General features: G+C 36.2%; 2 protein-coding genes across 25 annotated transcripts in view; one reads left to right on the top strand and one right to left on the bottom strand.

The window, feature by feature from the left end:
- Shawl (Shaw-like) overlaps positions 1–27,893 on the top strand; it is a 278,379-nt gene that overhangs the window by 48,522 nt on the left and 201,964 nt on the right. The gene's annotated exons all lie outside the window — the stretch shown is intronic.
- Positions 1–27,893, bottom strand: part of jp (junctophilin) — an 83,294-nt gene that overhangs the window by 40,349 nt on the left and 15,052 nt on the right. The window contains exons 2-4 of one of the 21 annotated variants that reach the window (XM_073966816.1): positions 20,392–25,782; positions 19,318–19,707; positions 9,513–10,076 (exon numbers count right to left, since the gene is read on the bottom strand). The exons of 14 other annotated variants lie outside the window; for them this stretch is intronic. The gene's annotated coding sequence lies outside the window, so the exon portion shown is untranslated. Of the gene's footprint in view, positions 1–8,872; positions 8,967–9,512; positions 10,077–19,317; positions 19,708–20,391; positions 25,783–27,893 lie in introns of those variants that run through there. 6 more of the 21 variants (XM_073966818.1, XM_073966822.1, XM_073966821.1 and 3 more) reach the window with 6 other exon arrangements.

Raw genomic sequence — 27,893 nt, 5'->3', positions numbered from 1 at the left:
TTAAAAATGTCAACTTGAATCGCGATTTATTTAAAAAGCGCTCCGGCGATTTTTTTTTTTTTTTTGATTTTTCTCATCTATGAACATTGTAGTTTCAGAATCCGCAAAAACTTCCCAGGTGTAAGCACCTTCCATTTAAATTTGTTTCAAGAGCACCGTTGCATACATAATAAACCTTCTGGTATTACCTACAGGTAGTAAGAACAAGTCTTATATTTTCAATTTCATTAGACAAGACAAGTAGATACATAACTAATTGATTAAAATAGCAGTTTTATTAAATTTACTACTCTTAAGCGTGGGTCTGGATTTTTGTCAATCCCTAAGAACATACCCTATAACTTAGCTATACCCTCAGGCTGTGAAATGAAAAAAATAAACAGGCCCAAATCTAAATAGTCTCCCGAGGGAGGTTATAGTTGAGTAAGCAACTCCGACTTCTAAATTAGCCCAATTCGCATTGAAAATTGTTATCATTCGGGGTCAAAGGCCATTTTTAGAAGGCGGATCTGTCCTTTGGGATTCTTATTATACTCACCAAGGGCTTTCGCCTCCAAAAGGAATTATCATATAATTTGCATCAAAGGAGAGGTCAATAATTGCTTTTCAAGTTTCGTGTTCGCAATTTGTCGGAATATGCCCGCAGAATTTAAACTTTGGACCAAAAATTAAATTTGTTTTTTTCCACAATGCTCAATGGTAAATTTTAACCGATAAATGCTATCCGATCACCTAGCGTGATTATGGCCCCTGTGTCAGGCTAGACGCTTTTATATAAAGTCAAAAAGGCCTGGCCAGACCCAGGTGTTCAACGGAGGGTTAAAACTGTAGGATCCCTGTATATACTAGAGTTGTGTAGTTCCAGGGAACTATTCCGGACAAGGAACTCTTGAAACTATATTCAGCTCTTCCGTTTATATATATATATATAGTTTTTTTTAGTTCATATATAGTTCCTTTCGCTCTCCTATATTTCCTATAATTTAACGCCTACACCCACCCATCTTTCTTCTTTGCTGTTTATTCGCAGCAATTTATTTTTGTGTCAATTCATCCACAAAACTATGAAATATTTCGGTCTTGGAACTATTTTGGAACGAAGGAAACAAAAAGAACAATGAAAGTGAGAGATTCGTTGAAAAAGGGAAAAGGAACTAGAAAGATCGATCCGCTCCGGGAATAAGATTGTCCAACTCTAGTATATACTAGGCTGCAATTATGTTATCTAACCACGTACATCGACATAATAAGCATCAATGGAAGAGTCAAGAGTTCCTCTTCTAAATATAACCTACGGGGTAAAAACATTTCTTCCAGGAATACAGATATAGTCATTATACTAAAAATTTTACCAATTTTCACACAAAAGTTTTAGCCCGTTTCACCCGATAAATATGATCTGATCATTCAAGCTTTTCTTGGTCGTAAACCCAAACCTTACTTAAAATTTTGCGTCGATCAGACCATCGCTGCGACATACACAGCCGCTACAAAATGGGAACAAAATTGTTTTGGTCCATCGTTTCTATTCTGGCGGGAACCCGAACGCCATATAAAATTTCGTGACGTTTGGTCAACATTTGGGGACTTCAGTTTGATTACAATTTTTAATGGACGGAGAGACGGACGGACGGACACACTTCACAAAATAGCTTTATTTTGTCGAGATATGAATTTTGGTATACCACATGGGGGATCTACGACGAATATTTCGCGGTGTAAAATGAGGAGAACTAGAGAAATTTGCGGCCTTGGAAACACGTACTGTTGCCAGACGCCATTTGACATTTTTTGACAGCTTTTGGCCTAAACGTTCTCAGGACAGTTTGACATACCATCATGTGTTCTGCTCCAAAACATGGTTTTTGAACGCTTCAACAGCATCTTCTGGCAACGAAAATCGTCATTTTTTCTTGATGTACGGGAATCAAATGAAATCATTGGGTATCAAGGCAGGGCTGTACGGCGGATAATCCATAGATTCCACGTTTTCTTTGTCACATGGTCAGCAAAGCAAAATATGTATTGTAAAGATATTGTTAGATTCCGCATGTAGTATTGTTAGTCCAACAATCGTTTTTGTTAATTACAACAATTGTTTTTGTCATATCCAACAATAGTTGTTGTCTGCTGGGCAATATTATTCTCTTTTCTTCGACAATTTTATTCTCTTCTCCCGGTATTCGTTGGCGTAGTGAAAAAATAATTTTGGTGAGTTTGTTTAATTGAGTTCCCCTTTTTTATACCCTACACCACTATGTGGGGAGGGTATTATAAGTTGGTTTTGCCCAAAAAGTTTGTAACGCATCGAAATAATGGTCGTAGACCCATACTTATATATACCAAAATGATTGCCTCGACGAGCTGGGTCGATCTGCCTGTCCGTCTGTCCATCTATACCTTGTAATCACACTACAAGTCGCAATTTTGATCGGGTCGTCACCAAATTTTGGGTATTGATGAGGGTCCCGGAGGGGAAGAAGCCTCTTGATTTTGGTGATGGTCGGATAATATTCGGGGTCGGAATGGGCAAAAAGCTTATTTGGAGAAAGAGACAACGTTTTATTTCAAAGCGCATATCTATAAAAAGTATATCAAAAGCAAAAGCTGCTAATGAAAGTAGAAAATATCACCTTTGCAACGATGTAAGGTAGGTTGTCGTAGGTGGTCAAACAACGAAGATATCGCAATAGCCGCTAATATAACACAACATTTCATTTTTGCTATTTTGGTTGCGGACCTTCCAAAAGCAAAGTCAGACTATGAAAGTAGAACATCCCACCTTTACAATGATGCAAAGTAGGTTGGCGTAGGTGGCCCAATAACGGAAATATATCAATAGTCGGTAATACATCCCAATTTATACCCTCAGCATTTATGCTAACGAGGGTATATCAAGCTTTTTGTAGAAAATTAACTTATGTTGAAACTGAGGTATGGGGCATTGTAACTCGCGATCAGTTTTACTATACCATAACTTTTGACCGCATTTCGGCAAAATAAACTGTTTTAGCCCTATTCACCGAGGGGTTTCTTAAAATAATAATTTGAGCGGAAGCTGTGGTCGTACTAATGTAAAAAAATCGGAAAAAATCGTTGAAATAAACGAGTTTCATTCTGTTATTTTCCAATTAGTGGTTATACAACACAATGTAGAGCTTAATGCTCAAAGGAGAAGTTAAAGAGCACACTTCAGAGTTGAAGTTTCTAATGTATGATTTTTTAATATATCCACTGTATCTACCTCAAACGGATGCTGACATTTTGAAACCTGAAAAATGGGGTTTTTTGAATTTTTGGTCTAATCGGGACGCGCAGCTGGATTTCCCTAAAAGCTTATTATTGGATTGTAGTACTCGTGATTTCGCATTTTTTAATGTATAACATGAGGGCGTAGCCCTCACAGGATCACAGTAATCTGCGCCTAAACACGAAATTTTTGTGCGTAAATTTTTCTCAAAAACCTATTTTTTTGGTTTAAAATTTACAAACGTCATTCGATTTCCGTGGAAACCCGCGTAAATTTAGTTTTTTTACGTTCTGAATCTAACAAGACACGACGCGTAAAAATCCACCCACTAGATCGGCGGATATGATACCCCCCAAATTTCGAAAATTTGCAAAAAATTATTTTGAAAATATCGCATATTAAAACGCGTTTTGGATGTGTCAGTTCTACTTAAATAAATAGATCGATACGCGTGTTTAAACTGCGCGAAAACAGATATTTCAAAACTATCGCTAATCTAGAGATATAAAAGATTTTTTCTAAAAATTGAGTGCGATGCTACATCCACGGTTCTTGATGGATCGCATTGAAACGGCATAGAATGACGTATTTTTTAATGGTGATTAGTGAAATCGGATGCGCATAAAATGTAAGTGAACTTCGCGGAAATTATGACCATTTTACTGTATTTTGCACCCTTAAATGCAGCAGATGCTACATCGTGGCCGCCAAATAGAATTTGACAAACTGTACATCAAATAAAAGGGATTGATTCGCTGTGTTGGAAAATCGGATGCGCATCATGTCATTTTCATAATTATGCGGTTTATATGCGTCTCAAATGTTGTAATATTCAATATAACATTATTTTAACGTTATGCCACAATTGGAATTCCTTGTGATTTAATATAAGGTTCTAATAATATTATCCAATAGGAAAACTATAAGCGAAAAATTTGTTACAACGGAATATCATCATTATTTCGTGAAATTTTGACGAAAATGCCGAAGAACTCAAACATTAAAAAAAAAAAAAATAAAAAAATAAAATTAGAATAATAATAATAATAATAATAATAATAATAATAATAATAATAATAATAATAATAATAATAATAATAATAATAATAATAATAATAATAATAATAATAATAATAATAATAATAATAATAATAATAATAATAATAATAATAATAATAATAATAATAATAATAATAAAAATAATAATAATAATAATAATTTTAATTTTTTCGTAATATTTTCTTCGTATTTTTGCAAATAACATGAATACTATAGCTCCAACCTTCACAACTTAGGTTTCATTTTATACCTTAAAATGTCTGGATGCTGTAATAATTTTTTTATATATTTTTCGTAACTATGAGCGCTATTGTTTCAAAAATATGTTTGTAAATACGTGAAATTATTTAACAAATTTGATTTTTCGCGAATCTATTGAGACTTTGCGATTATTTTTTGCATCATCGCAAAGGTTACGAATTCAGTTAACGATAATAGGATAAAACAGCTAACTATATTGAGCCGCGATTTTTTTAGAATTTTTTCTAATTATCATAATTAAAACGGTCATATCTTTTGCGCGCAACGATCAAAGTTAGTAACGAAAACAGATTTGGAATGCTGATTTTTTTCTTAATCTATGTACCAAAAATCATTGATGTAGTATCAAAAAAATTTTTTATTTATTTTTTAGAAATGGAAAAGACAATTTTAGACATTTTTCCTGATATACACTTTCATACGGGCAAAATTTGCCTCATCGAAATAATGGTTTAAGACAATTTGGAGTTGATTTAGCCATGTCCGTCCGTCTGTCTGGCTGGCTGGAGCGCACGGTAACTCTCGAACTGATCAACCGATTCGGTCCAAAATTTGGCTTTCGTAATATTTTGTTCAAACTTAGTTTAAGTTCGAAGATGGGTTATATCGTCCATTCCTTCCGGTACCTCCCCCACAAAAGTTCGAAAATGTTCGGAAAATTTGTGTGCACGATAACTCTTAAAGGAATTAACCGATTTGGTCCATACTTTGCACATCGTGAAATTTCTACCAGACTTAGATGATGTTCCAATATGGACTCAATCGGTCCACTCCTTCGGGTACCTCCCACACAAAATTTCGGAAAAGTTCAGTTTAGGACCTGTTCTGGATTCGTTTTGATTTTCGTTGTAGCAACTTGTATTCACTGCCCCCCATACGACAGTATAAGTTTCATCAGGGGCAAGCCCATACTTCCTGAGAAAATAGTCTGAAAGGTACAACAAAAATCCTATGATACCGTGTGTAGTGGTTGTAGCACAAGATAACTCTCGAACGGATCTGCCGATTCGGTCCAAAATGTTGCCTTCGTAATATTTTGAGCAAACTTAGTTTAAGTTCGAAGATAAGCCATATCGGTCCACTCCTTCCGGTACCTCCCCTACAAAAGTTCAAAAATGTTCGGAAAAATTGTGCACACGATGGGAGTGACCGATTTGGTCCATACTTTACACATCCTTATATATCTACCAGATATAGATCAGCTTCGAATATGGACTATATTTGTCCACTCCATCGGGTATCTTCAACACAAAATGTTGGATATATTCACTTTAAGACCTGCTCTCGAATCACGTTAGTTTTTATTGAAGAAACTTGTATTCGCTGCCTTAATTACGACAGTAAAAGTTTTTCAGGGACAAGTCCATACTTCTTGAAAAAACAAGCCGAAAGTTGTAAAAAACCCCTATGGCACCATATGTAGTGGGTGGAGAGCTCGAACCGAATACTGCGTTTGTCCACACTTTGGATATTGGAAATTTGAAGGTGGTGCTTATAAGTCCACTTCTTCCGGTACTTCCCCCACAAAAGCTCGAAAATATTCGCTAAAATGGTACTCGCGATTTCTCATAGACGTAGCAACCGATTTGGTCCAAACTTTGGATCTCTAAATATTGTCGAAACTTAGTTTATGTTCAAATTGGGGCCCAATCTGTCCAAGCCTTGTGGTATCACCCACACAAATGTTCAACATTTTTGTGTGGTTAAGGGTCTGTTCGAGGATCCTTTGGACATTTTTTCCGAAGGTTTTCCTAGTGGCCCTTTTTACAGCGATATTGTGTTTTTCGTTGGCTGGTGTGATAAAAAAGCTGTATCTATCGATATCCCCGCAAATTTGTGAGCTTTAATCCTATCCATACTTTTGTCAGTTCATACGCCCAAATACATAAGTTTCTTTTTTGGGGAAAAAAGTATTTTAATCCACACAGGCTGAGGGTATATCTCTGTCGGCTGAGGGTATATCCCAACCTAATACCCTAATATAGAGTGGTTTATGTTCATTTTTTAAGCTAATAAATAAAGTTCTGTCAATGTCCATCCATGTCATTGATCCTGGATAAAATATTCCATTTTCACATTTGATGAATGAAACCTGTCAGGTGGTTGAATGGTTGGCTGGTCGACTAAAGGTAAGGTCACATTAGGCAAATATTTGGTACAAATTCGTTTTCCCATATTTGCCCAAACAAATGTGAATTTCATACAAAATTTTATTTGTGTTCACATTGCAGGCAAATATTTGACACATTTTGTTTGTTCAAACAGTGACAAATAACGAAATGGGCAAACATGTTTGCTGTGTGTTCACATTTGAAGAGATATTTTCATCCAGAAATTGTTTGAGCAAACTGCCAGCAAATATAAAATTATTTGGCCGAGAAAAATAGAGAGAGAAAAAGAGAGAAATAATAAAAATGGCGTTGTGTTTATTGTTTGTTGTGGAGAAGGCAAATCAAAGACCACATGTTTGGCAATGAGTGCCTTGTCGGAATGAGTTCATTTGTGTATTGTTGCGAATGTATGTGCCTTGGAAAATTATTTTTATAAACAGCTTTCAATTTTGTTTATTATGAATTCATATTTGTATTTAAATGTTGTCAACGTAGTATTTCAACCAAAAGGGTGAAGACAGTTTACCATGAAAACGTTTTCTATTAATGAAAATAATATACAGGTTATCAAGATAATGTTTTTAAACATAGAAAACGAAGTTTTTTTGTATTGACTTATGAAAATTAAATTTTTTTATAAAAAAATCGCCCTTTTTGTAAAATTATTTGGTGAAGTTTGTGAAGATAATATTGGGCGTATAAATAAAAATCCATGTATAACAATAATAACCAAATGAAAAACAGTGTCAAATTCAATATGTGGCACTTTGCTTGGCTTCTTCAAAATTTTTCGAAAAAATTGACATTTTAACGCAGCTATTTACAACTTGCCACGGTAATATTTTTAAAAGAAAGAAGATTTTTTGTACTGATTTATTAAAGTTGACAGATAATCGGGATTAAAACGTCGGTTGTTGTTTTCAAGACAGTATTGGATGTATAAATAACAAAACTAAATCCGCGTAGCAGTACAATTATAACCACTACCAATAATTACGTCACAATTACTATTGTAATGTATGCCAATACGTCTAATAATTTCTGAGGTTTTGCGTTTTTCTAAAACCCACCATTTTTGATGCGCATCCGGTTTCAGTAGCACCCATAAAAAATATGTCTATATACACCTATTTCAAACAGATTCTTCACGAACCGCGGATGTGCCTCCACATTCTATTTTTGGTAAAATCGCGTATAAAGGATTCCATTTATGTAAGAAATGTTACAGAAAATCGCGGTTTAATACGCCGATTCGTCAAAATACATTTTTGCCGATTTTCGTATTTTCAAGGTATCTATATCCGCGATTTTAGTCGATGGATTCGATCGCCGAAGGTCTCACTAGATCCGTCGCGTAAAAAAACTAAATTCACGCGGGGTACAAAGGAAATTGAATAACACTTGTAAATTTTAAACTCAAAAAATAGGTTTTTTTGAAAAACCCCGAAATTCCGGCTTCAAAATGTCAGCATCAATTTTAGGTGGATGCAGTGGATATATCGAAAAATGGTACACTAGTATCCCATTGCCCATGAAGTATTCTTTGAGTCTTTCTTTGAGCATATGTCTATAAAATGTAAGGTTAAGCCAGAAATCAGAAGGGAGCATAAAAAAACTTGTTGGCTTCAACCCATTTTTAGCTATTTTTCTACATTGATGCCAACACAGCTTCCACGTAAATTAATTTTTATGGTCGACCTTATGGATATAGATTTTCAATCATACTATATAGAATATGTTAGCAGTTCGCGAATTCTGAATGGGTGAAACTCGGATTCATCGATTGTAAAACATTTTTGGTTTTTTAAATCCCTCACCTCCCATTTATTTATTTCTTTATTCACTAATTATTGACTTCGTATTATATATTTACAAGAAATTTCGTCATTTTATGGTCATATGCCCCTTTTTAATATGTGACAACAATGTGTTTCAACAGATGTTTGCTCTTGTTTGCTCTTACAAACAAATTGTAAGACCAAATAAATGTTTGTCAAAAAAGGAGGAAAATATTTGCTGAACGGTGTTCACATTAAAAGCAATTTGGTTAAATTTTTGTTTGCTTCCAAATAGCTTTGTTTTCCCAAAATCAGCTGTTTTCTTGTTTGCCTTTGAAAAATATTTGCTGGTCAAATTGTGGCAAACAAATATTTGTCACTTTTGAGCAAATATTTGCCTAATGTGACCTTACCTTAACTTAATTGGATCAAAAATATCATAACAACTGGCCTGGTGATAATGTTCCAATTACAATAGTACAACAAATCATGTAGCAGTGTGGACATCTAAAGAAACGTACAACTATATGAGAACAAGTTTATGTCATTCTCGTTGTTATTGTACTTAAAAAAAAAAACTATTATAAAAACTATGTAATGTGCAAAAAAACGAGAACAAAAATTTCAATGGCAGGCGTAAGAGTATTATTACGACTGGGTGAGTGGGTGGTTGCTTGGCAGCTTGGTTGGTTGGATGCTTGATGGGTTGCATGATGGGTGGGGATTGATGTGACAAGCATACATACACACATATAAACGATGCTACAACATTACAGCTGGCTGGTATTAAAAATGTGATGCTGTTATAATGGCAATCAATCTGTGAAATACGAAAGGCACACACATGCACACGCACACATAAACACAATATGATGGTTACCAAAGGAACTTGGAGGCAAAAAGTCATTATCATGGTCCAGGTATGTTAACAATTTGTGACAAATTACACACTTTGTTATTACAGATGCCGTGAAAGATGTAAGATGAATGAGAGGATGGGGTGTGGTGGGAAAATGGGTTTCCATATAACATATTTGTTGTTGCCCTACATACCCTCTCAAATCAAGATTCATTGTAATGCTTCATGGCTGAGAGATGAATATATTCCTGATAGTAGCAATAGAAGGCTATGAAAATCACATAGAATGATAAAAAGAAACCACAAAAAAGAATGGAAATTTTGATAAATTGCATTTTTTGGCTCTTCTGTATTTATTTTCCTTCTTTTTGATTGTGATGTCACTTGGCTGACTGACAGAGTGAGTGGATATGTGTGTGTGCGCTCGAGAGTGAGAGCAGAACACTGGAGTGAGTGATGCTTTTTGATCGATTACTTTTCGAAAAGTGGTTGCTGAATTTAATTTATCCATTCACACATGTTGACACCTGTATGCCTGGCAGACAGCTAGGCAGGCAAGAGGTTAATATGTACCCCGTTCGCAGTTGCCTTCCGCTTCTTCTGCTGCTTCTCCTGCAAAACGTTTAACACCATAAAAAAACTGACGTATATATATTTGTCATACGTAAATACGGAATGTCGAATTTTTTGTTGTTGTTGTGGCTTTTATTTTGTAATTGTTTATATAGAGCTATGATGACTTGTGCTTGTGTTGGTATCTGTGAAATTGGTGGGAGGCGCTTTGTATTGTCGTCGGTGGTTTTGCAAAGCAAAAAGTGAACACAAAACAACCAACAACAATTAATCATGTTTGGCCATTTCGGTTTGCCGTATTGTTAGATTTTTTCCCCATTCACCGAACAAGTAGCAAAAATAATGTTTTAATTTAGTTTTGTGTTACGTTTTTGTTTTTTTCGTTTTTTTTTTGTGGTTATTTTTTTAGTTGACCGCCACCAACCATCAACCCGAAATACAATTGCTACTAAGAAAAAAAAATACCCAAATCTATATAATATTCACACGATTTTGTTGTTGTTGCTCTTCTTCTTCAGGTTCCTTAGCCTTTCTATGATTTTAGCCAAACGCCAATGAAACAAATCTCTCTCGTGTCGTACCCATGAAATGTGGGCTAACCAACCGTCCGTCCATCCGTCCGCCAGTCAGTCAACATGCACTTGCTGTTGATGATGACGAGTTAGGACCAAAGAATTTCGTGTTCGGCTGGTGTGTAAATGACATAAAAATATTTTCAAATTTATTCGTCGAAATCGAAAATGAAGAATTTAGCCCAATAACATTAGAATTAGACGAAAAAGAATAAGAAACAGATGAAGGCAGCCAAAGAAAAAAAGCAACAACAGCAATGCATTAAGAAAGAACATTGCAAGAAACAATACAAATATTTCAGAAAAAAACTTATTACTTATATGAAATACGAGGATAGGAGTTGAAGTGACCGAGGCAGCTCACAGCTTCATAAGCTTTTTTAGCAACATGCTTCTGTTCCAGTCTACATACGTCATAAAAAACATTCTTTTATATTTGACCAAATTCAACAACCTACTTTGATTTAAAGCACTGCTACTGGTCTTATTAACTAGCGATAATTTTGTTTTATTACACCAGACATATTTGTCATTAAAATAAAAGTTTCAAAATATTAACATTTGGATAGATTGCAATAACTTTGATATTTGACCACCATGACAAAGCTCAGACAGTCAACTTTTATTGTCATGTTCTTCCCTGATTACTGTTACAAAAGAACAGATAGCTGCCATGGAAATAGAATTCCACAAATTGAAAATTGTGTTAGATGACCGTCTTCTTCTGTACATCTAGTATTTGATCAATTTTGGTAACACAATAAGGACCAATTTAATTCCCTAAGCAGGACTTTCTAAAAGTACTCCTTAAATGGATCACTAATACTGAAATGTCCCTCAACCAACCAATTAAAACAATAAAAATGAAATGGATTGGCGACTTTTGCGATCGTTGTTTGTAAATGTTATATTTCCTACTTACATTGGTATTAGCATATTAATAAAATGTTGACTATTTACCATAGAAGTTGTTTGTCTATTTCGACCCCTGAATATTATGTGACCATCACGAAACTCCCTGCGACGTTCACATTTACTAAAAAGTTAGTGACGATCCGATCAAAATTGCGACCTTTAGTGTAATTACAAGGTTTGGATGGACATTCATGTTCGTATGTGTAAGGGTGCCACGGTGCTCTTGAATCAAATTTAAATGGAAGGTGCTTACACCTGGGAATTTTTTGCGGATTCTGAAACTACAATGTTCATAGATGAGAAAAATCAAAAAACAAAAAAAAAATCGCCGGAGCGCTTTTTAAATAAATCGCGATTCAAGATGAAATTTTTGGGGGTTGTTTAGGTTTTCACAATTTTGCTTAGAAACTGCAAGCTCTATCAAAATGAGTCTGAAGAAAATGTTGTAGCTACAAGATTGGCCTTTACGGTATTTTCGTATGTTTTACCATTTTTGAGATATTGAAGTTCAAATCTGGGCAATGCACTGACTGTATCGCCCCCTTATAAAACAATGTCATGAAGGGTGTGCCTTAACTAACTTTTAATGAAAACCGCTTACACAGGGGAAGTTTTTGTGAATTCTGAAACAGCAATGTTTATAGATGAGAAAAATCAAAAAAAGTAAAAATCACTGTAGGGATTTTGAAATAAATCGCGGTCAAAATTCACATTTTTAGGTGTTTTTTAGGTTTTCACGATTTTGCTTGGAAACCGCAAGTCCAATCGATATGGAGCTATAGAAAATGTTGTAGCTGTGAAAATTCTCTACAGGATAGAAGTTTATGTTTTGTTCTCAGGCTGTACCATTTTTGAGATAAAGAAGCTCAGTTTACATTTTTAGATTTTTTAGTTAGGGTTTCGCGATTTTGCTTGAATACGGTAAGTTTTATCGGCATGGGACCTTATAGCTGTTAAAATTCTCTACAAGACTGCTTTATGTAACTTTTCCTAGGTTGTACCATTTTTTTAGATATATAACTTTATGTTAGGAAATTGCAGTGATGACATTGTTTTATAAGAAGACGATACAGAATTTAATTGAATTTGAATTGTCCCAATTTCAACTTCTATATCTCAAAAATTGTAAAACCTACAATAATATCATTAAGATCAATCTTGAAGAGAATTTTGATAGCTACAACATTTTCTTTAGTCCCGTTTAGATAGGATTTGCGGTTTTCAAGCAACATCGCAAAAACCTAAACAACCCCTAAAAATGTCAACATGAATCGCGATTTATTAAAAAAGCGCTCCGGCGATTTTTTTTGTTTTTTGATTTTTCTCATCTATGAACATTGTAGTTTAAGAATCCGCCAAAAATTCCCAGGTGTAAGCACCTTTCATTTAAATTTGATTCAAGAGAACCGTGGTGCGTCTATGACCATTATAGAACAGAGAAATGTGTTACAAACTTTTGACTCAAAACCATCTTATAATACCGTCCACAAGAACACCACTTGGGCGGAGGTTTCGAGCCATTATCGAGAGAAATATAGGGTATGAAATAATAGCGTTGTAAAAAGTAAAAAACACCACGTAGACCACTAAAAACTTCAGAGCGGGAGTTGCATTAAGGAATGGTTCTAAATATTGGAACATTTCGGGCCCATATCTAGGGAAGAATTGGCTTTCCAAGTGAAAAAATATAATGTACCGATGATCGCAATGATCCAAATATCCAAGACAATCAGAGAAAGTGGCCTTAAACTGGATTAAACTTTTGCGGGGGAGGTGCCTGAAGGAATGGAAACGGATCTAATTTTGGGAGTCCTTGCTTTCCATAGTTATCGTGCCAATCAGTCATTTTAGTTGGTCGCCGTAGGATTTTTGGGTAATTATGTCAGGAAGCATATGACAGCTACCGTGGTCATGTCAGTAAGAGTGTTCTAGGAGATTTTAATTCAAAAATTGAGAGGGAAAATATCTTTGCTATCACGGTCGGCAAGCAGCAAAATCTATACTTGGGTCTCAGAAAAGAGTATCGTAAAGTTACTGCACAGGAGATGGCAGCATACATGGCAATCCTGCGGTCAGTAGCAACTCGATGTGCCAAGGAAAAATATAGAGAGAAGAGTAAGAGAGGGGAAGAGTTTGTTATTCAGAAGAAATAATAAAAATCAATATGAAATCCAAAAATTTCACCAGACTTAAGTCTATAATACAGGCACATTCTACAGCTAAGATGGTGAATGATCAAGCTTTTGGTATCGAACATGTGTGGTGATTATCAAATCTCAAACCACGACATTGAGTGCTTACCACCTTGCCAACCTGAGGTCATGACGGCAAATAATCGGTTGAAAAACAAAATGGCAGCCAGTCACTCGAAAACGCACATTTATTATTGTAATCACTTCCCGAATAATCACTAACATCTTGCGGAAGATATGGAGGTCGTTCAAATAAATTTTGGGTCCCTTTAAATGGGGAGTAAGTTTGAAGGAAAACTGTATCGGGTAATATACAGTATAGTCTCGGTAATCCGGACACTCGTTAATCCGGACAACGCGGTAATCCAGATACTATAATTTTTTACACTGTAGACTCGTTAATCGGGACATCTCATATTTTTCGGACCTCGATAATCCGGACATCAATATTTTGTCCTATCTTGACCACTAGGTTGTTATTTATTTCATTGGTTTGGTTCTTAGCTATAGCAATCGGTGTATTAATCAGAAAAATTGAGTTTTACAAAGTTTCTAGCCACTATTGACTCAGTTATACAATCAATATGGAATTAACCATTGGAATCTGTCGAATGATTTTTCTACCCATCATACATTTGTGGCTGACTATGATAAGTAACAGTATTTTAAAACTAGTGTTGGGTATCCTAGTTCCCTAAAAATCGATGTTGGGTGTTCCTTTTCTTTAAAGGAATTAGTTCATAAGCTTTATGATTAGAGATAAAGTCCTTTGGGAGCAGGATTTCAGCTCCTTCGTTGAAATGGAATGGATCCACATAAAAAGCGAATTAGTCCTAAATATTTTCAAAAACATTTTTCGCAAAATTGTCAATTTCTGCTGTAGCCGTTTCCGCCGTTCTAGTGGATGGATTTTCACGATCTATGATTTATATGATCCGGACCGTCAAAAACTAAAATATCTTGGGGTCCCAGCACACTCAAAAGGATAGTGTAAATACTGTACCCAAAAAAATAGATTTTTTTAGAAAAAATATCTCACTAAATGTTGGCCTTTGCCAGTAGGTTACTGTGATGCTGTGTGGGCTAAATAATCAATATACATATCAAATCATGCGTAATCGAGAGTGCTTTAATTCTATGATTGTTTTTTTTTAATACCCGAATGCACGTCCTAGGTTAATAAAAAATACAAAAAAACACCTAAAATCCGGCTTCAAAATGTCAGTATCCATAAAAGTTGGATGCAGTGGAAATTTTGAAAAGTGTTACGTTAGAGGTATAATATTCATTTTGTATTCTTCTACTTTTACTTTGGACAGATGTCCGTCATTTGAATGGTTTAACCAGTAATAGAATGGCAACGTAAAAACCTAGCTAGCTTCAACGTGTTTCTGCCTATGTTTATTCATTTGCGCGGTCATAACTTCCACGCAAATTAAATTTTGTTGCTAAATTTTGTTTTTGAGCTTTGTTTAAAAACACTTAATTTGATCCAGTAATAGTCATAGTTACTGGTAAACTACAATAGTTCGCGTATTATAATAGTGCAAACCTTGGCATCATGGAACTAAATTTTTTTTGTCCTTTACTCATATTTTCTTGATCAGCGTAAAGTTCCATGTTGATTTAGTAATGTCCGTCCCTATGTTATAATCACGCTATCTACCGTATGAATTGAGATAACGGGCTGTGCACATGTGACTTTGGTCTGAACTTAAATCATATAACGGTACCGCCCGATTTCAGCTATTTTGACGGTTATAGCTACATTTTGAGAGCGAATTAGCACTAAATTGGCATTTAAGATTCGAAGTGTCCCACAAACTTCTGCATTGAAAATTGTGGACATAGATCCACGTTTTGGTATAGTCTTATATAACGGTACCGTTATACCGATTTCAGGTATTTTGGAATTTTTAGCTACATTTCTGACCGAATTAGCTATAATTTGGCATTTAGGGTTCCCAGTAGTAAATAAAATTACGAATATAGGTCCACCCACGTTTTGTTATAGCCCCCATATGACGGTACCATCCGATTTCGGGGTTTTCACGTTTTTAGCTACGTTTTCAGATCGAATTAGCTATAATTTGGTTCCTAGTGGTCAAGTAACTTCTCCACCTAAAATAGAGGACAGAGAGTAAACTTATTAGTCCACAGCTCAGAATATTTCATGGTGAAGGGTATAAAAAGTTTAGCCCGGCCGAACTTAACCCATTTTGACTTCTTAGATTTCGTGTATATATATTTCAGTTTCTAATGCATTGTGCCTGGATTGCAACTGCGAATACATATTACTTGTTTAACTGCGTTAAAAATTATCAGTTGTTAAGTATTATGGCGTTATGAAATACAATACTTAAGAAATTTGCAAAGCAACTGGCGTTTGGTCGATTAACGCGAGCCGTAACAGCCACCCTTGCAAAAGTTTAAAAAGAGTCCACCAAAGTGGATCTGGCAATGGCCACAAGACGAAGTTTATGGTACCAACACAAATGGTGATAACTACAATTTTGAGGTAGTAAATGACTTTATTTACCTCAGTAACGTTATAAATGAAAGGAACAACATAAGCTTTTAAATAAAGAGAAGAATAATATTGGCCAATAGAAGCTACTTTGGTCTAAGTAAACAGTTTAAAAACAAAACCAACGCTCGTTAAACGAAAATCACACCCTGCAAGACACTGATACTATCCGTACTTATGTATGGATCCGAAGCATAGGTCCTTGCGAAAGCTGATGAGGTAGAACTTGGTGAGTTTGAGAGAAAAAATCTTCGAACTATTTATGGACCAGTATGCGTTAAAGTTAAATACCGGTGTCATATGAACCACGAGTTGTACCAATCTACCGACAGTGGTATAGTAAAACGTATCGAGTAACAACGGTTGCGTTGGCTGGGTCATGTCAATAGGAAGAATAAAGATGTTCCCGCCCATAAAGGCATATTAATACGAGCCATTTGACGGTATACGTCGCAAGGGAAAATCCCATGGAAAGTCTAAGTTTAAGCTGTTATCACAAAACGTGGCATCAAAAAGTGGAGAAGTAAAGTAGTAGGCATATGGAACAAACTGTTCTGCTTATAATATAAATCCATCTAAGTAACATATAAACTTTAAACGTGTTTTTCTGCAAATATCATTGAAGCCGGTGGACCAAGAATGAACCGATCTTCCTATATTTGTGTGGAATGAAAAAATAGTTTAGTCCAAATAATTCTTGAGAAGTCTTCAGAGATACAGGTAGACACAATCTATATTTTTGGTCCGATTCATGTCAAATTTTGGGACTGGGCATATTTTTGGCTTCTGATTAATATGCAATCGAAACATATGACATACGCAAAATGCATAAATTTTTGCATATGCATTTTAAATATTTTCTTATGCAACAAATATTTCAATAGTAGGTACAAAAATGTTTGTATGTACAATTTTTCTGTTTAAAATTCTTTTCAGACAAGTCAATAAAATAGAGAAATGTAGAACCACAGCCTCAACCTTCAAAATACCGAAAATCGGGAGGTATCGTTTTATGGGGGCTATATGAAGGCCTAAACCGACAAATTTTAGGTGGAAAGTTGTTTGCCCCCAAGGAAGACCTAATACCAAATTTCAGCCATTTTGGCGGGATATTGAGGCCACAACCTTCAAAATACCGGAAATCGGGAGGTACCGTACTATAATAATACCAAATTTCACCCATTTCGGAGGGTTTTTGAGGCCACAACCTTCAAAATACCAGAAATCCGGAGGTACCATTCTATGGGAGCTATATGATATATACCGAGAAATTTCAGGTGGAAAGTTGTATACCCCCAACGAAGACTTAATACCAAATTTCAGTCATTTAGGTGGGATATTGAGGCCACAACCTTCAAAATACTAGAAATCCGGATGTACCGTTCTATGGGGGCAATATGAAGACGTGAACCTATACCGAGAAATTTCAGGTGGAAAGATTTATACCCCCAACGAAGACTAAATACCAAATTTCAGTCATTTCGGTGGGATATTAGGGCTACAACTTTCAAAATACCGAAAATCGGGAGGTACCGTTCTATGGGGGCTATATGAAGACGTGGACCTATACTGACAAATTTAAGGTTGAAAGTTTTATACTCCCAACGAAGACTTTATACAAAATGCCATTTAAGTGTGATGTTGAGGCCACAACCTTCAAAATATCGGAAATCGGGAGGTACCGTTCTATGGGGGCTATATGAAGACGTGGACCCATACTGGCAAATTTCAGGTGTAAAGTTTCATACCCCTAACGAAGACTTAATACCACATTTCAGCCATTTCGGTGGGAGTTTTAGACACCAAATCCTTGTATATATTTTTCCATATGGTTTTGGCGGTTGATGTTGGTACCAGAGGGGAAAAAGGCTATTCGTTTGATGATCGAATAATATTCAAGAGTCAGAATTCTTAAGAAACATACGTATATGGAGGAAAATTCAACGTTTTATTCTTTTGCTAAAATCTCAGCTTATAATAGAGGTATTCCAATGGCAAAGCCTATCTATAGAAGAAGAAAATGTCACCTTTACAATGATGGAAAAAAGGTTTTTTTTTTACTTGAATTGTAATGACGAATATCTCAGCTTTGGTTGGTTGTAATTCCACAATTATTTCCAATACGGATATATCTGCTTCTGTCTGACATAATACACTGTGCAACATTTTTAAGGTAATCTTGTGCAAACAATTTGATCTGTGGATTTTTTGAAAGTACAGACTCAAACGACAAAAAAGCCCAGTTGGGTTTTGTTGTGTCAGATCCAGCTTGGGTTTTATGGCCCTATCTAAACATATTGACTTTTTAAAGCAATTCTGGGCTATATCTCTGAAACCTATGTGAATCTTCATCTGACCTCTGAAGCAAATTTGTAGATAAGGGCAAGATTCAAATATTTGGAGAAATAATGAATTCGAAAAACTAAATTTATTGCCTCAAACTTTATAAATAACGAAAATTTCCATAATTTGTATACATTTCGAACCATATCTCCAAAACCGTTAATCTTGTCTTAAAGTTTTCTTTTAGAAAAATATTCGCTGAAATGTAATACACAACTTTTTAGAACATTCCATTGTTGTAAAATGTCTCCATCACGTTGTTTTCAGTATATTTTTCAACAACCATTTAATAAATATGTCAATAATGTGGTGAAATCCGAAATGCGAGAATAAACTGTTGGTGTGAACTGTGTTTGAAATACGTGTTATAAAAGATATGATGCAAAATACCGCTGAAACAACATGAAGAAAGCATTTTAGAGTTTCAGAATGTTCTAAAGAGTTGTTGAGAACTTTATTTGGAAGATTTTTGCAAAAGGTTACTTGGTTCAACTCCCAATAGTTTAGCCGATACAGAGCAGAATTTCAGCAATTATGTAAAATTTTCTATATTTTATAGATTTTGATGCCCTAGATGGAGTTTTTCTTATGTGGTCTCTTCAAAAGATAAGTTCTACTAGTTTAGTGCTACAATATTGCTAAAGACAGCAAGGCCTAATAAATGCAAAAAAGTGTAGATTTAGCCCGGTTTAGATGAGGCCATAAAATCCGAACTGGATCTGTGTACTTTCAAAAAATGCATACTAGAAGTTGTTTGCATTTTCAGTGTTGCATAGTGTTATCAAACCCTACTTCCATCGTCATGTTGAAAATCCATGTAAAGTTGAAAATCTATAGTTCTAAGATTGTTTATATGATAAATTTTTATATAATTTACCTTTCCAGTAACTAATGTTAAGGAATTGATTCTTCATATAAAACCAGAAACATTTTTTTAATAAAAAAAAATCATAATAAAAAGTTTATGATGTTATTTGATAAATTTTGTTTAATCACATTAGCTATTGAAATAAATTTTCAATTTTCTCCTCGTACAAGCGAAAAAAAATATTTTCGAACATCAAATGAACATCATCGCACATTCATACGTGGTTGGGCTGCTGCTCGCTCGCTCATGTTGTTCATTATTGCATTGATGAATGCGGCGGCTGCTTTGTTTTTCCTTGCCTTTTGGCTTTCTCTACATAAATTTTTCACACACACACGGCCACCATATAATGAAATGGCCAGTCAAGTGTTCTGCGGCAAACTCTCGTTCAATATATCTCTATAGGGAAAAAATCAAATCGAACAACAGGCGCTAGACACTAGCTAGCAAGCAGGCAGCCAGCATCCGACCAACTGAGCACAGATACACAAACACTATACACTTGCACAAAATTTTCGATAAACTTTTTTTCTCGTTTTTTTTTTGGGGTTTTTGTCGGGGGGTCTCCTCCAACGGTTGGTTTCTGGTGGTCTTTCGGTCAAAAAAAGCACAAAACGTAAGAAACGACAACCGAAAATAAACGAAATCAACAGAACTTTTTTCTCATTGTTTTTCGAAATGTTCGAAAAAATTTAAAGTAAATTATGTCACAGATAAACAGGGATTTCGTTTTTCATTTCACTGGGCAAAGAGGAGGTGTTGGATTCGTTCAAAAGCAAGGCAAGATAATTAAGATGTAATTGATGATGGCTTAGATAAACTGCTGGAGTACTGTTACCAGTTTTGGTTTTAATTTGTTATTCACAGTTTTATGATTTTAAAATATTTGATTTTTTTAATGAAAATTCAGTTTGGCTTTGCTTTTGTTAGAAAATTAAGCACACGAATTATATTTTTAGCAACCGAACAACGAACAGTAGTTGTACAAATCCCACATAATATAATAAAACATAAGAGAGGAACTTATTTTTAGTTTCACTTAGAAAATGAACACAAAAAATTTTGAATAATTATTTTTCATACTTTTTTTTGAATTTGTTTAATTTTAAAAATTGTTGATTTTCGATTGTGTTTTATTTCTTCATGACACTTTTTTCGATTTTGCTTTCCCGATTCACTGAAAATTCTTCTTATATCGTTTATTCCACAATTTATTTCGATTTTTTTGTTCGCTTTTTTGCACCGATTACCAGCCTGGCTAACTGACAAACAGCTGTTAGTTGGTTGGCTGGTAGATTGGTAGGGGTAGTAGATAGCTACATTTAATGCGAGCTACTAAATATCTATGACAGGATGGATGGTCATCAAAAAGTAATAACACGACGATGATTGTCCACCGCACACATACACAACACGGCTGCGAACTGTATCGAGTATTCGACTCAACAGAACTGATCGATCGATTGTGTGTTGTACGACGAACGAACCGTGCCACGGAATTGCGTGCCGCACGCTTTGCGTTTTTTAAACGAAATGAGAGGAAAAACTAAATAATTTGGCCAATACCGATTACCAATTGCGAGCAGTCCCCATCCCACACCAGAAGAGCACACACACCAACCGTACACCAACGAACAGAACCGTTTAGGATCAACCAACCGACCGCTAGATGTGCGTTGAAAAAGAGGAGGAAAATGAAAATGAACAACAATAACAAAAATCTCAACCTAGGTCGATCGATTGAGAGACTTCTTCTCATCACTCACGAACATATAATATTCATAATCCGAAAATATTTTAAAGAGAGGGAGAGAAAAATCAAATATTTAATGTAAGGGATGGGAAATGGGGGAGCTTTGTCAGTACATTTTCATACACAAACTTTATAATCGGGGGTTAATGATTCTTCTTTAAGTATTAAGGTTAGCACGAACTTCCCAGAAGTAAGAAACGGATAATTTGAAGGTGGAAAAGGAAAGTGATTTTTTTTTTTTGATGTGTGTCTTTCCATTGGCTACATGTTAGGGATGATTTCTCACAGAAACCACATTTATGAGCGGTCATTACTTAAAGCCTCCTTTAAAGCATAAAGCCCTAAGCATAAAGCAAAGGCCGCATTGGATATTCCAGCCGCAAACCTACTGTAGCCTATACCATCCACCCATCGAAACGAAAGAGGACAATACAAACGATTGTGTCCACGTTTAGGAGCTCAGCGATACCGGATGGTTCCGAAAGTAGCTCGGACTCATCCAACATCCCAATCTTATGTCAGTCAGAGACGACATACAATTTCTTTTCCGACACTTCAATGACAGGAGTAAAATCCCTTTTGTAAAGTTTAAGCAGATCCCAAACATCTGCAATTCGCTAAAATGGTTGTTGTTATAAAGGCATAGGATATGGTTGTTGTTGTATCAGCATGAGACCTACGTAGAAGCATAGATTTGAAGCTGGGTTGGCAGCCGCTGACCGAAACACTATTTCGGGTCGATCAGGTACGTAAGAACACGCTGCCGTGAGGTTGATGATGGCTGTATATCCAGGTCTAGTAATGTGGCTTTTTCATGAGTTGTAGCCACAAATCTTCAGGTGTTAGTTGAGTAGGTTTGGTAAGGCTGATGAAAAGTTGCAGTGGGTTGTACGGACCAGTAGTGCTCGGCAGATATCAGAAATCATGTGAATGGTTCTCATGTAGATGGTCCACTGAAGACATGAGGAGGCGGCATACTGACAGGTTTGAATAGTTTTTCCATTGCGTTGCTCTTATATTCGGTACCACACTGGCGCCGCATAGCTTTTCACAGGCCGACCAATCGCATTACATGCGGTCAACAAGGTTTTCCCTAAGTGCTGCCGGTTACGACTTGTTGCTACACCTCAGCATATCGCAGATAGCTGTGTCATGCGCGGACAACGTGAACATGCTATCGTATATAACCCCTAGTATCTTGGGGAGGGAGTTCTGCAACGATCGACCACGACATTCAGTTTAGTCCTACCTCCACCATATGGACTGGTGAAGAATGAGTGGCCCTAGATATAGTGGCGGATATTTGCATATTCTGCGCGTGGAATAAGAAGCTAAGATCAATCAAATAGACTTCTGATTTCCTCGTAGTCCACACATATGATTGATTATCGAACGTTACAAACATGACCGGAAGATGTCCGCAAACAGCTTGGAGTGCTTGACAGTATCAAAGGCTTTTGATTTTTGAGTGCCACAAAAACTGTCCTATCGCACGGCTTGTTCTGGTTGAGTCATCGACTAACATTTGTGGAGATTGCTTACGGAACCCATGCTGTTTCAGCATTACCATGGAGCTTTCATCAGGACTCAACACTTTGGATGATTTTGAGTTTCTGGTAGCATTCGCAATATCATCCATTGTAAATTGTGGCGGTTCCTTCTCAGCAGGAAGATATCTAATGAGAAGTAGACGACTGTTCGCGCTCTCACCCCCGAGTTGCTCGAGAAAATGTCGATTAAATAAAATACATAACGTTGCCAAGCGTGACTGAGGTCCTATTATTCATCTTCCCAGGGTTCGAGAGTGACTAACCCAATGCCCACAATTCAGTTATTCCGGCTCCTATGTGACAATTCATCAGATGATTTACCGTTTTTCCGCTCCGACCAACCTGTTAACTTTCAGTGTCAGCTAACTGATTCTGGGGTCACTGGGATTGGCTCGACGAAGCTCATTCCCCAATCTCACCGCCTCTGCTGGGAAATTTGGTCTCACTTCACTTATAACCTGGAGTAAAGCTATTTATTGGCGGTATATACATATACCTAAGCAACTCTACCTCGGCAGTTCCACACTGATGTCTGACACCATACATTGCGAGCGATCCTTCCTCAGTACATTGTAATTATCACAACGTAGTAAGCTGCAGTTGTTGTTGAGCTTGGTTTCCTGCACCGCGGCGACCATATTTTTTTTCTGACTCATGAATTCCACTATTTCCTCGATCTTAGCTCGGGGTCCTTTGCAATTAAATTGCAAAAGGATGTATTTTCAGGGATTGGAACAACGGCGGGGACTGGGGGATGTCGCATATTCAGATAATGGCGACTTATAGTCCCTATCGTAGTCCCTCGCATGGACGAGTTCAGAACAATCCCTGAGATGCACCCACTCCCGACATCTATTGTATCTCACCGAAGGTTCAGTCTGGTGGATGCCGATGTGTCAAACTGACCACAAATAAACTAGTCCTGGATTTTCCTCCGTCCCGGCACGGAACAGAAGATCAGGCTGCCCAACAGAAAAACGATACAAATACAAAAATCTATACACTGACGTGGAGCCGCTGGCCGGAACACGGATTTTGTGTGGTTCCGGGTCAATCTGGTATCGAAGAACACGCCGCCGAGAGATTGTTTTCTTGTATGTGAGCGATGCAGTAGCAAGACGTTCATACCATGAAAGACCCTAAAACTATTGGTATGTAATCCCCTAAATTCGAACGAAGTTTTGGAATCGCTTTGTTACGACCACGTCATATGCTGAGGATACTTAGATGTCGGCAATGTTGACTGATTCTGTTTATTAGTTTTATTTCAAAATTTTTTAGGGACAAAGAAGTTTGCTTTCGCTTGGATCTGACCACACAGACTCTCTGTTCCACCGTACATAAGTGATTACTTTGCAATAGGTAAATACGTCATTTTTACTTGCAAATTAAAAAACATTATTTTTCAACTACTGGTAATGACTTTGAAATGCATTACTTCGCTCATGAGGCTACCAAATTTTACCTGAAATGTTTCTTAATAAATTAGAATATTCTACTTATTTCATTATTATAGAAGGTACATAATTTTGTTGGATGTACATATTTTACTTTAGTACATTTTTCTACATTTTGTACTATTGTTAGTACTGATGGCGTGACACACGCACAAAGCTTTCTCCCACTCTCACTAGCTCTTAAGGAGCATCAGCAAGAGCTATAGAGAAACAGAATTATGCATTAACACTTCAATTATTTGTAGAGAACACAACAAAATGAACACCCCAAAAAATTTTATTCGAAATTCGAAAAGTTTTTTTGTATTGTTTTTATAGAGAACGAAATTTTATTCAAAGTTAATATTCGAATATTTCAAATTCTCTTTAACATTTTTTTAAATAAAATGAAAAAAAAATAAACATCATCTACATATGTATGTCGAATATTGACTCTTTCTTTGAACCCCCCGCCCACCTTTGCTCCGCCGACCATTTGTTTACGTAGTATCATTCATTCGCTTTGATTTTAGTAAACATTTATTTTATTCAATGGGATTTTAAATTTTCCAAAACGGAAAATGGCAACAAACAATATTTATAAGAAAATGAAACGTAGAGGAAAAATTTCTTTGGTTAAAGAAAATATTACTTCCTAATAAGTACAGACATGGGTCAAAAAGGTATGAATCAGCGGAAAATAAATAAAAACGATAACGCAAAAATAACGTCATGAAATTGTTTTGTGTTTTGTTTTTTCTTCAATAAAGAAAAGTGATAATTGGGTATGCTATAAATGTATTTAACAAAATACACATAGCCTGGGATCTGGAAATATTATTGCGAAGTAAAGTGAAAGTGGTGAATAATTTCTATAATTTTCATTTCCCGCACGAATTGAAGAAATTTATTACTAAAAGTCAAAGTTTTTAAAAACATATTATGGACCTAGAACCACTAATTATAGATCGATATATAGAAATCAAAATCAAAATTTTTATAATTTTAAATTTTTTTTATGTTTTTCAATGTTTCTTCAAAATGGTAATTTTATCTCAATTAACCTTTTGGTAAAAATTAAAAAAAATAATAATTTTTAATTAGTCAGTTTCGAGTATATTTGTACTGTAACGTATTTTATCCATTTACATATACAAATTTGAATCACTGTGTACCACCCCTTATATTTCAATATCAAGATCAACTTATATTATAAAGAAAGCTAGGCTGAGGCATTAGGTTAGTAACATATTATTAGAAAGACACTTCTCAAAGCAAAACACGAATGAACCTTCAAGCGATGATAACCCCCGCGTTTATATCAATGCTGCTGCCTAAGACGAAAACTATCTGGCAAAAAATACATTTTACGAGCTCCTAAAAAGAACATTGGAATGACTAAAGCTAGAAAAATATCGATGGCACAATCGATAGTATCGATTCGTTTTTTAAATTCAATATCAAAAGATAGTTTTGCTTATCGATATTATCGGACTAAAAATCCCTAACATAAAATCTATTATGATTTTCAAAATTTTTTGTAGGATTAGTTTTTTAGCCACAAAAATTAACTGCTAAAAATGTTCATCGATTTGACCATAAAAGTGGATTTTAGAGAATTTTCGTGAAAATGTACCTTTGACCACATACAAATTACTATGGAAACAAAGGTCACCGATCGTCATAAATACAATTCGAATAAAAGCAAAATTCTTCAACATCAGCTTTATTTGCGCTCATGCTCCAACTGAAGACAAGGACGAACTGACCAAAGATATATTTTATGAGCGCTTAGAAGAAACATATGACCGTTGTCCTGCCCATGACAAAAATTATTCTAGGCGATTTTAATGCCAAAATTGGAAAGGAAAATATCTTTGGCCCAACAGTCGGAAAATTCAGTCTCCACAGTGAAATATCTGACAATGGTATGAGGCTGATAGACTTCGCAGCGTCAAAAAACATGGTAGTTAGCAGAGCAGATTTCACCATCTCGACATCCATAAGGGCACCTGGCTCTCTCCAGATCAGAAAACAAGAAATCAAATTGATCACGTTGTGATAGATGGAAGACATTCATCAAGCGTGTTGGATGTGCGTTCATTCCGAGGAGCAAACATAGACTCGGACCACTACCTTGTTGCAGCAAAGGTACGCACCCGGTTAAACGTAGCAAACAAAGTACGAACAGACACTACACGAAAGTTAGACATCGGTAAGCTGCAATCACAACAGATAGCCACAGCATATTCCACTCAACTAGCCCAATTGCTTAATCAAAGCATTCCTCATCCCGATAACATATCAGGGCAATGGCAAAGTATTGACCACTCCAGGCAAACAGCCGCAAAATCCATACTTGGATACCAGAGACCTCCACCAAGGCAACCATGGTATGAGTGTCGTGCTGCTACCGAAGAGAAAAATGCGGCATATAGGGCTGCTTTACAATCAGTAGCAACGCATAGCGCACGAGAGAGATATCGGGAGAAAAGACGAGAGGAGAAACATCTTTTCCGCAGGAAAAGGGAAAAGAGGGAGATGGAAAAGCGGGAGTGTGAAAAAATCGAGATGTACAGGAACCAGAATGAAGTCCGAAAATTCTACCAAAGAGTCAAGCACCAAACTGATGACTTTGGTACAGGCACATCCTCCTGTAGAGAACAGCAAGGTAATTTGGTAACTGATACAGACAGTGTGCTCAGGATATGGAAAGAACATTTTTCAAAACTGTTGGCAGCGAAGACGACAAAGATACCACAGACCCAATCCCAGAAGATGGTATTGAATGTTTACCTCCCAGCCAAGATGAGGTAAAGGCAGCAATAAATCGGCTGAAGAATAATAAGGCAGCAGGAGCCGATGGCTTTCCAGCCAAGCTGTTCAAAATCGGAGGCGACACGCTGATAAGGTGTATTCATCAGCTAGTTAGCACAATCTGGCAGGAAGAACGAGTACCCGACGATTGGAACCTGAGTATCCTGTGTCCCGTCCACAAGAAAGGAGATAAGACTGTATGCTCTATCTATAGGGGCATAAGACTACTCTCTATTGCCTACAAGATCGTGTCAGGGATATTGTGCGAACGACTAAAGCCTATGGTCAACGAGATAATTGGACCATACCAATGCGGCTTTAGACCTGGCAAGTCTACCATTGACCAGATATTTACCCTACGGCAAATCCTGGAGAAGACCCAAGAGATGCAGATGGACACCTACCACTTTTTTGTCGATTATAAAGCAGCCTTCAATAGCCCGCTGCGTTCAAAGGTATTCCAAGCCATGTCTGAATTTGGTATCCCCGCAAAGCTCATTCGGCTTTGTAAAATGACTTTAATTGACACGAGATCCTCAGTTAAAATATGAAAGAACCTCTCCGAAGAGTTTTGTACCAAAAGAGGTTTCAGACAAGTAGACAGCCTTTTGTGTGATCTCTTCAACATCCTGCTGGAAAAGGTTATACCAGAGGCAAACGTCAAAAGAAGTGGCACAATCTACACCAATAGCCACATGTTACTTGCTTATGCTGATGATATAGACATCATGGGACGATCAGTTAAATAAGTAACTGATGCCTTTATGAAGGTCGAAGGAGAATCTGCTAAAGTGTGTCTGGCGGTAAACGGTGAGAAGACCAAGTTGATGGTGTCGACGCGCAATGCGTCCATTGAGCTCGGACCAACTGTGGAAGTTGGTTCCTATAATTTTGAGGTAGTAAAAGACTTCGTCTATCTCGGCACCTCCGTAAACACAACAAACGACATCAGTTGTGAAATAAAAAGAAGAATTGTATTGGCCAACAGATGCTACTTTGGTTTAAGTAAGCAGTTTAAAAAGCCACATC

The sequence above is a fragment of the Musca autumnalis genome, unplaced genomic scaffold, assembly GCF_047663935.1.
Source record: "Musca autumnalis isolate F117 unplaced genomic scaffold, ASM4766393v1 scaffold_2, whole genome shotgun sequence".
Taxonomy (NCBI): Eukaryota; Metazoa; Arthropoda; class Insecta; order Diptera; family Muscidae; genus Musca; species Musca autumnalis.
The sequence above is the reverse complement of the archived record's forward strand: the minus strand, read 5'-3'. Positions and strand labels throughout refer to the sequence as shown.